This window comes from Oncorhynchus clarkii, chromosome 30 (genome assembly GCF_045791955.1).
Source record: "Oncorhynchus clarkii lewisi isolate Uvic-CL-2024 chromosome 30, UVic_Ocla_1.0, whole genome shotgun sequence".
Taxonomy (NCBI): Eukaryota; Metazoa; Chordata; class Actinopteri; order Salmoniformes; family Salmonidae; genus Oncorhynchus; species Oncorhynchus clarkii.
In genome coordinates, this window is record NC_092176.1 from 16,292,203 (window position 1) to 16,301,646 (window position 9,444).

Sequence of the window (9,444 nt, forward strand, 5' to 3'; positions counted from 1 at the left end):
ATTGTCCATCGAAACATGGCACTCTCATGCTGATTAAGGCATTGAATGTCCTTTTTAGAGGGTAAGTCATCACAGTGACAGCAATTTTTTTTTTTTCTTTTTTACAAAAGACATGTGAGCAATGTTTGATGAACAATAAATAACTACTTAGCTAATTAAATACCCTGTTGGGAGCTGCTTTAGTGCCCCATACCAAAAATGGTATGTAAAGTGGGCCTCATGTTATGGTTAAACAAGTTATTTATCCAGAGAGGAAAAATGAAAAAATAAAACACATCTTTGAGCTAAACTATTGTGGATCTCTGGAATTTGTAACTTTTTGAAAATCTTGATGTTGTTGACATCCAGATATCTAGAAGGACAATTAACATTATAATGTTGAATCATGAAAGACCTACTCTGTTTGTATAGTCTCATCTGAAAATGGCCATCTGTCAGTGTGAGAAAATAGCCCTTTCCCACTGGGCACAGACGTAAATTCAATATATATTCCACGTTAGTTTAAAAAAGTAAACATCTACTCCACAGAGACAACTGTGTGGAAATGCGTCGGCACAATAATACGCGCATATTGTAATACCGTCATTATCAGATTGCTACATGATCTGATCATTGCGATCTGAAGCACACTTTTTCCTCGTTTATTGATGCGGCACGGCCCTGCTCACTGCGCTCGCATCCTTCCCAAGCTGACCCAATGTCTTTGAGCATCGATGACATCATTGGAAGAGGTAATCGCACACTCAAATATACCAACATGTTGTGGCCGTACTCAGAGGAAAAGGAAGAGTTTTAATTCCACCATCAAATAGGAGTGGATCTCATCTTACCCTTCTGCCAATGATCCTCTTCCATCATCTGTAGGCTACATTATCAATCCATTTCTCCTGTACGGTTCAGCCTATCTGTATCTCTTATATAGTCTTTATATTAATCATGCCATCTTTGCATCTTGTGCTACATGTTGTCCACATCACAGTCCCCACGCACGGATTCAGTGCGCCCTCATGGTTTATCTGAAGCATTCTGAGGAAGGGGGTGTGTCTGAGGCTGCGTTTATGGGCGTACAATGATGCGCTCGCGTACAATGATGCGCTCGCGTGCAACTTGTGTGTTCGTTCTTGTATGCGTGCCTGCTTTCGTGCGCGTTTATGGGGGGGTTTGTTACGCTCATTAAATCCATGTCTCTGACCAGGTTTTCATCCAACCTTTTTTTGCGAGTAAAGTACATGTCGGATAAAAAAAATTGTAATGACAGTCCTGATGGAAAAATAACATTAGTCGTTAAACTTTCCAAATGTCGACTAAACTAAATAGCCTACACTAGGCAATGTGGGATCTTTTTGTGTTGGTAAAATTAATTATGCCAGAAATGTTGGTGGAAACGCTTTTATGAGCAGATATTGCCAAAATAACCATCAAATCGATGTAATTTTGAGTCATGCGATGACATGTTGTGTGGCCCTCCCACTACTACTCGTTGGGAAAGCAAACGATTTATTCGGATACTGATGAATCTCGCAGGGTGGTGCGAGTGCAATGAGCTTTGATGCTGCTTTCCAATAATTATCGAGTCTTATTCTGGTGACATGATCATCGATGCTTGGCTGCCATTTGACAAATACAAACAATCTCGCTATTTTGTCCATAATAATCTCATAGTAGGCTATACCCGCAAGGTACCTGCGAGCCTATACCTGCAAGGTACCTATAACGCAATCTCTTTGGGAGAAAGTTAAAAATGCTATTTATCTTGTATTTTTCAATCTGTACATGGGCATTTGACCGCAAAATGTATTTTTATGTGCACCACGCCATCACGCACTTATTTTTTATCTGCAACAAGTAAATTTGATGGAAACACATCTGGTTGGAAAATTGAATATTATTGTTATGCCGATTTTAAAATATTCCCATGAAAATCTGTCCCCAATTGGATGGAAACCCAGATGCGAGGAGAATTGAACCCTATCTGTGTTCACGAAAGTAGCTGCAGACACAAACATGAAGGCTAATTTTTCCAAAAGGGATCATCACTCTTCATATGGGAAGATAATTCACTCATTAAATCATTTTCACTTAGCTCACACAAATATCATGTAAAAAAATGAACTTTTCATTTTGTGCTTATTAATTAATAGTATGTTATTGATTAAACAGCCCATTATATCCTCACCAAAAATGTAGGCCTACTATGTGAGATGAGGCATAGCAGCATGTTCAAATCCACACCTAAACAGTCCCCTGCTGTGTTCACACTAAGCCTCACATTCTTCACTCATTTTGTCACATGATCATCCTCTCTCACAACAGTCTCTTGCACAACAATAGAAAGGCCACTGATTATAAAATGGTGAATTCATGTCAAAATGATTTGGGGCGCTTCAGTGAAGTGAAAAACAACATAGCAAAGCAAAAGCTCTGAAAATGACCTCTCATCAGCACAGGGTAATGACTGCAGCTCCCCACACCTGCTCCTAAATCTCACCTAGACACAGTTTCTGCATTAGTTGAATTGATGATGGTGACAGCACTGTGTGGGCCCCAGAGCAGCATGTGACTAGCTGCAGCATTAAAACTGCTTACTAAAGCAGTCTCACAGAGAGAGGAGAGAAACATGTAGCATACAGACAGTGCTCATAAACTGGAGATTGAAATGATGCTCAATTGCAGTGGTACCCATTTTGTTAGAGGGCAGAACTAGCCCTCTGCATCTCTCTGAGCTCATAACATACAGCACCAGATCAGTTTCCAATTTCATTAGAGAGCATTGACACTGTACTTACAATAAATAAAAATTCATGCCTGGGAGATCAGTTTTATCAGAGCACTGCAAAACAGCTCCCATTGATGAGCCTGAGTCCTCCATCTGTCTCATCCCACGTGTATAAGATATGATTCAGAATGACAGCAATGAGGATCTCACTCTGCGATGTGTTTTAGCATCCAGTCTCACAGAGAGTGAATCACCTTCTCCTGCCCCACACTATGACATCAGCTACTGTCAGCTGTGTGATAGCAGGTGTCTCAGCCTCTGCAGAGGTCTTTGAGGGAGGAAATCAATGGCCTTGTGTTGATTTGAGGCCCCTCTCAAAGGGATCAATCAGACAAACACCAGATAGTAGCAAAATGGAACTGCACACAGAGCTTGACTGCTGTCCTCTGTCTGTAAACTGAGCCACTTTGGCTCTTGACTACTTTCAACTACCAGTATGCTCTCCAAATAGCCATGTTGCCAAAGTCATTGAAGAGTCCTCTGTACTCTGAAAAGTCTATATGAGTTGGTATACTACCGCTGGGGGATGAGTGGTCCCCAACATGAACATATTGCATAAGTCTCTGTGTCTCTTAGATGGACATTTCTATATCCGGCATAGAGTGTTATACAATTATATAAGAGATGTAGACTACAGCTTTCAAAGACATTCAGACCAATTCTCTATAATATAGCCAGCCAATAATAGCAGATCCAGCAGCCATCAGAAGCAAAGGCTTCACCTTCAAGTTAAATAAGCAAAAAGGACAAAAAAAACACAGAAAATACATTAGAGGGGGTTGTCGGGGTAAATATAAGCCTATGTGCTTGTAAAGAAAATGCATTCAGTTTAAAAGTTTGAAGTGAAATTCTCCAGGGAATCTCAAGATGTCTGTGCTCCCCTTGGTGGTGAATATTTTAAATACACAGGCTTGGGCCTTGAATTATGTGTGGATTTTTTAATTATGTGTGGTTTCTAAGAGTTCCTACAGTCCATGGAAGTTCATTATAAAATATGTAGATGTTTTAAATCAGGCCAGGCTTTACCCCAGGCTGAGACTCTGGGGATTGAGTTAAGAACAGTGTTTTGAATCTGAGGAATCCTTTGGGAGACTTTCCATAAATCCATTGGTCAAGACTGAGAGGTTTAAACAGTCAACAAATTAAACTAAACCACTCTCTTCTCAAAGGCCCCATATATATCTGCATTGCTCAAACAAACCCGAGCAACCATTGTGAGATACTACTGTACAGTTGGAGCTAGGAACACAAGTATTTCGCTACAACCGCAATAACATCTGCTAAATATGTGTATGAGACCAATCAAATTTGATTTGATTTGATGCTGTAATGAGGCACTAGCCTCTGGGCTCAAAAGTCTATGAGTATAGGGTGATGATTTAGACACAGCCAAGAGTGCAGTATTGTTGAGGCTTCAAACTAATAAGGAACTGAAGCCTCCACCCTTGCACAGTCTTGGGTCAAGCCTGGAGTGGAGTGGATTGAGTCAGGCTGGCTGGCTGGCTCATAGACAGACAGGATGATTGGGCTTTTTCATGAGTGAGAAACAGTTGAATCTCTTTTATCCTCATCACACTGAATTTTCTTGGGACATTTTGTATGGTGATGAAATTTGCACAGGGATTTAGTATAGCAGAGATTTTCTTATGAACCCCTAATTGAAGCAGTTTAAAGTGGTGTTGAGTATTTCAGTGAGGAAAAATGCATCAAGCATGCCTTCACAACAGGCTACATGTTAACATCAAGAACAGTGTATTGCATTTATTTTTTGTTGGGATATACAGTGGGGAGAACAAGTATTTGATACACTGCTGATTTTGCAGGTTTTCCTACTTACAAAGCTTGTAGAGGTCTGTAATTTTCATCATAGGTACACTTCAACTGTGAGAGAAAACCACATTGTATGATTTTGAAGTAATTCATTTGCATTTTATTGCATGACATAAGTATTTGATACATCAGAAAAGCAGAACTTAATATTTGGTACAGAAAACTTTGTTTGCAATTACAGAGATCATACGGTCATCCTTCAGGTTTCGGGGCTGTCGTTGGGCAATACGGACTTTCAGCTCCCTCCAAAGATGTTCTATTGGGTTCAGGTCTGGAAACTGGCCAGGCCACTCCAGGACCTTGAGATGCTTCTTACGGAGCCACTGCTTAGTTTCCCTGGCTGTGTGTTTCGGGTCGTTGTCATGCTGGAAGACCCAGCCACGGCCCATCTTCAATGCTCTTACTGAGGGAAGGAGGTTGTTGGCCAAGATCTCGCGATACATGGCCCCATCCATCCTCCCCTCAATACGGTGCAGTCGTCCTGTCCCCTTTGCAGAAAAGCATCCCCAAAAAATGATGTTTCCACCTCCATGCTTCACGGTTGGGATGGTGTTCTTGGGGTTGTACTCATCCTTCTTCTTCCTCCAAACACGGCGAGTGGAGTTTAGACCAAAAAGCTCTATTGTTGTCTCATCAGACCACATGATCTTCTCCCATTCCTCCTCTGGATCATCCAGAGGGTCATTGGCAAACTTCAGACGGGCCTGGACATGCGCTGGCTTGAGCAGGGGGACCTTGCGTGCGCTGCAGGATTTTAATCCATGACGGCGTAGTGTGTTACTAATGGTTTTCTTTCAGACTGTGGTCCCAGCTCTCTTCAGGTCATTGACCAGGTCCTGCCGTGTAGTTCTGGGCTGATCCCTCACCTTCCTCATGATCATTGATGCCCCACGAGGTGAGATCTTGCATGGAGCCCCAGACCGAGGGTGATTGACCGTCATCTTGAACTTTTTCCATTTTCTAATAATTGCGCCAACAGTTGTTGCCTTCTCACCAAGCTGCTTGGCTATTGTCCTGTAGCCCATCCCAGCCTTGTGCAGGTCTACAATGTTACACCTGATGTCCTTACACAGCTCTCTTGTCTTGGCTATTGTGGAGAGGTTGTAGTCTGTTTGATTGAATGTGTGGACAGGTGTCTTTTATACAGGTAACGAGTTCAAACAGGTGCAGTTAATACAGGTAATGAGTGGAGAACAGGAGGGCTTCTTAAAGAAAAACTAACAGGTCTGTGAGAGCTGGAATTCTTACTGGTTGGTAGGTGATCAAATATTTATGTCATGCAATTAAATGCAAATTAATTACTTAAAAATCATACAATGTGATTTTCTGGATTTTTGTTTTAGATTCCGTCTCTCACGGTTGAAGTGTACCTATGATAAAAATTACAGACCTCTACATGCTTTGTAAGTAGGAAAACCTGCAAAATCGGCAGTGTATCAAATATTTGTTCTCCCCACTGTATAGATATTTACTACCGTTTAAAATTTAGACATTTCCTTATTTTTGAAAGAAAAGCACAAAAAAATGTCCATTAAAATAACATCAAATTGATCAGAAATACTGTGTAGACATGGTTAATGTTGTAAAGGACTATTGTAGCTGGAAATGGCTGATTTTTAATGGAATATCTACATAGGCGTACAGAGGCCCATCATCAGCAACCATCACTCCTGTGTTCCAATGGCACGTTGTGTTAGCTAATCCAAGTTTATGATTTCAAAAAGCTAATTGATCATTAGAAAACGCGTTTGCAATTGTGTTAGCACAGCTGAAAATTGTTGTGCTGATTAAAAAAGCAATAAAATTGTCCTTCTTTAGACTGGTTGAGTGACTGGAGCGTCAGCATTTGTGGGTTCGATTACAGGCTCAAAATGGCCAGAAACAATTAACTTTCTTCTGAAACTCGTCAGTCCATTCTGGTTCTGAGAAATGAAGGCTATTGCATGTGAGAAATTGCCAAGAAACTGAAGATCTCAAACAACGCTGTGTACTACTCCCTTCACAGAACAGCGCAAACTGGCTCTAACCAGAATAGAAAAAGGAGTGGGTGGCCCCAGTGCACAATTGAGCAAGAGGACAAGTACATTAGAGTATCTAGTTTGAGAAACAGACGTCTCACAAGTCCTCAACTGGCAGCTTCATTAAATAGTACTTGCAAAACACCAGTCTCAACGTCAACAGTGAAGAGGCGACTCCGGGATGCTGGCCTTCTAGGCAGAATTGGTGTGGGTGCTATGCTTTGGCAAAGTGGGTGGGGTTATATCCTGCCTTCTATGAACATTTGAACATCTTGGCCATGTTCTGTTATAATCTCCACCCGGCACAGCCAGAAGAGGACTGGCCACCCCTCATAGCCTGGTTCCTCTCTAGGTTTCTTCCTAGGTTCTGGCCTTTCTAGGGAGTTTTTCCTAGCCACCATGCTTCTACACTTGCATTGCTTGTAAAACCCAGGGTTTTAGGCTGGGTTTATGTACAACACTGAGATATCAGCTGATGTAAGAAGGGCTTTATAAATAAATGTATAAATAAATAAATTTGATTTGATTTGATCAAGGAACCTACCAGGTACAACCCCAAATCCATAGACATGGGCACCCTCATAGATATCATCCTGACCAACTTGCCCCCTAAATACACTTCTGCTGTTTTCAACCAGGATCTCAGTGATCACTGCCTCATTGCCTGTGTCTGTTATGGGTCCGCGGTCAAACGACCACCCCTTATCACTGTCCAAATTCTCCCTAAAACACTTATGCGAGCAGGCCTTTCTAATCAACCTGGTCTGTGTTTCCTGGAAGGATATTGACCTCATCCCATCAATAGAGGATGCCTGGTTGTTCTTCAAAAGTGCCTTCCTCACCATCTTAAATAAGCATGCTCCTTTCAAAAAATGTAGAAGTAAGAATAGATATACCCTTGGTTCACTCCAGATTTGACTTCCCTTGACCAGCACAAAAACATCCTGTGGCGCACTGCACTAGCTTCAAATAGTCCCCGCAATATGCAACTTTTCAGGGAAGTCAGGAACCAATATCCACAGTCAGTTAGGAAAGCAAAGGCTAGCTTTTTCAAACAGAAATTTGCAACCTGCAGCACTAATTACAAAAAGTTTTGGGAAACTGTAAAGTCCATGGAGAATAAGAGCACCTCCTCTCAGCTGCCCACTGCACTGAGGCTAGGAAACACCGTCGCCACCGATAAATCCACGATAATAGGGAATTTCAATAAGCATTTCTCTACGGCTGGCCACGCTTTCTACCTGGCTACCCCAACCCCGGCCAACAGCTCTGCACCCCCAGCAGCAATTGGCCTTCGACTCTGTCAATCACCGTATTCTTATTGGCAGCCTCAACAGCCTTGGTTTCTCTAATGACTGCCTCGCTTGGTTTACTAACACTTTCTCAGATAGAGTTCAGTGTGTCAAATCAGAGGGCCTGTTGTCCAGACCCCTGCAGTCTCAATGGGCGTGCCACAGAGTTCAATTCTTGGGCCGACTCTTTTCTCTGTATATATCAATGATCTCGCTCTTGCGAGGTGATTCTCTGATCCATCTCTACGCAGACGACACCATTCTGTATACTTATGGCCCTTCCTTGGACACTGTGTTAACAAACCTAGAAACGAGCTTCAATGCCATACAACACTCCTTCCGTGGCCTCCAACTGCTCTTAAATGCTAGTAAAACTAAATGCACGCTCTTCAACCGATCGCTGCCCGCACCCGCCCGCCTAGCATCACTACTCTGGACGGTTCTGACTTAGAATATGTGGACAACTATAAATACCTAGATGTCTGGCTAGACTGTAAACTCTCCTTCCAGACTTATAGTAAGCATCTCCAATCCAAAATTAATCTAGAATTGGCTTCCTATTTCACAACAAAGCCTCCTTCACTCATGTTGCCAAACATACTCTTGTAAAACTGACTATCCTGCTGATCCTTGACTTTGGCGATGTAATTTACAAAATAGCCTCCAACACTCTACTCAGCAAATTGGATGCAGTATATCACAGTGCCATCCGATTTGTCACCAAAGCCCCATATACTACCCACCATTGCAACCTGTATTGTCTCGTTGGCTGGTCTACATATTTGTTGCCAAACCCACTTGCTCCAGGTCATCTGTAAGTCTTTGCTAGGTAAAGCTCCGCCTTATCTCAACTCACCGGTCACCATAGCAACACCCACCCGTAGCACGCGCTCCTGCAGGTATATTTCACTGGTCACCCCCCAAAGCCAACACCTCTTTGGTCGCCTTTCCTTCCTGTTCTCTGCTGCCAATGACTGGAACGAATTGCAAAAATCACTGTAGTTGGAGACTTATATCTCCCTCACTAACTTCAAGCATCGAATGTCAGAGCAGCCCATCTGTTAATAGCCCATCCAACCAACTACCTACCTCATCCCCATATTTGCTATTTTGCACACAAGTATTTCTACTTGCACATCCTCATCTGCACATCTATCACTCCAGTGTTCATTTCTAAATTGTAATTACTTCGCCACAATGGCCTATTTATTGCCTTACCTTCTTACTTCATTTGCACACACTGTATACAGATTTTCTATTGTGTTATTGACTGTACGTTTGCTTATCAAATCAAATCAAATCAAATCAAATGTATTTATATAGCCCTTTGTACATCAGCTGATATCTCAAAGTGCTGTACAGAAACCCAGCCTAAAACCCCAAACAGCAAGCAATGCAGGTGTAGAAGCACGGTGGCTAGGAAAAACTCCCTAGAAAGGCCAAAACCTAGGAAGAAACCTAGAGAGGAACCAGGCTATGTGGGGTGGCCAGTCCTCTTCTGGCTGTGCCGGGTGGAGATTATAACAGA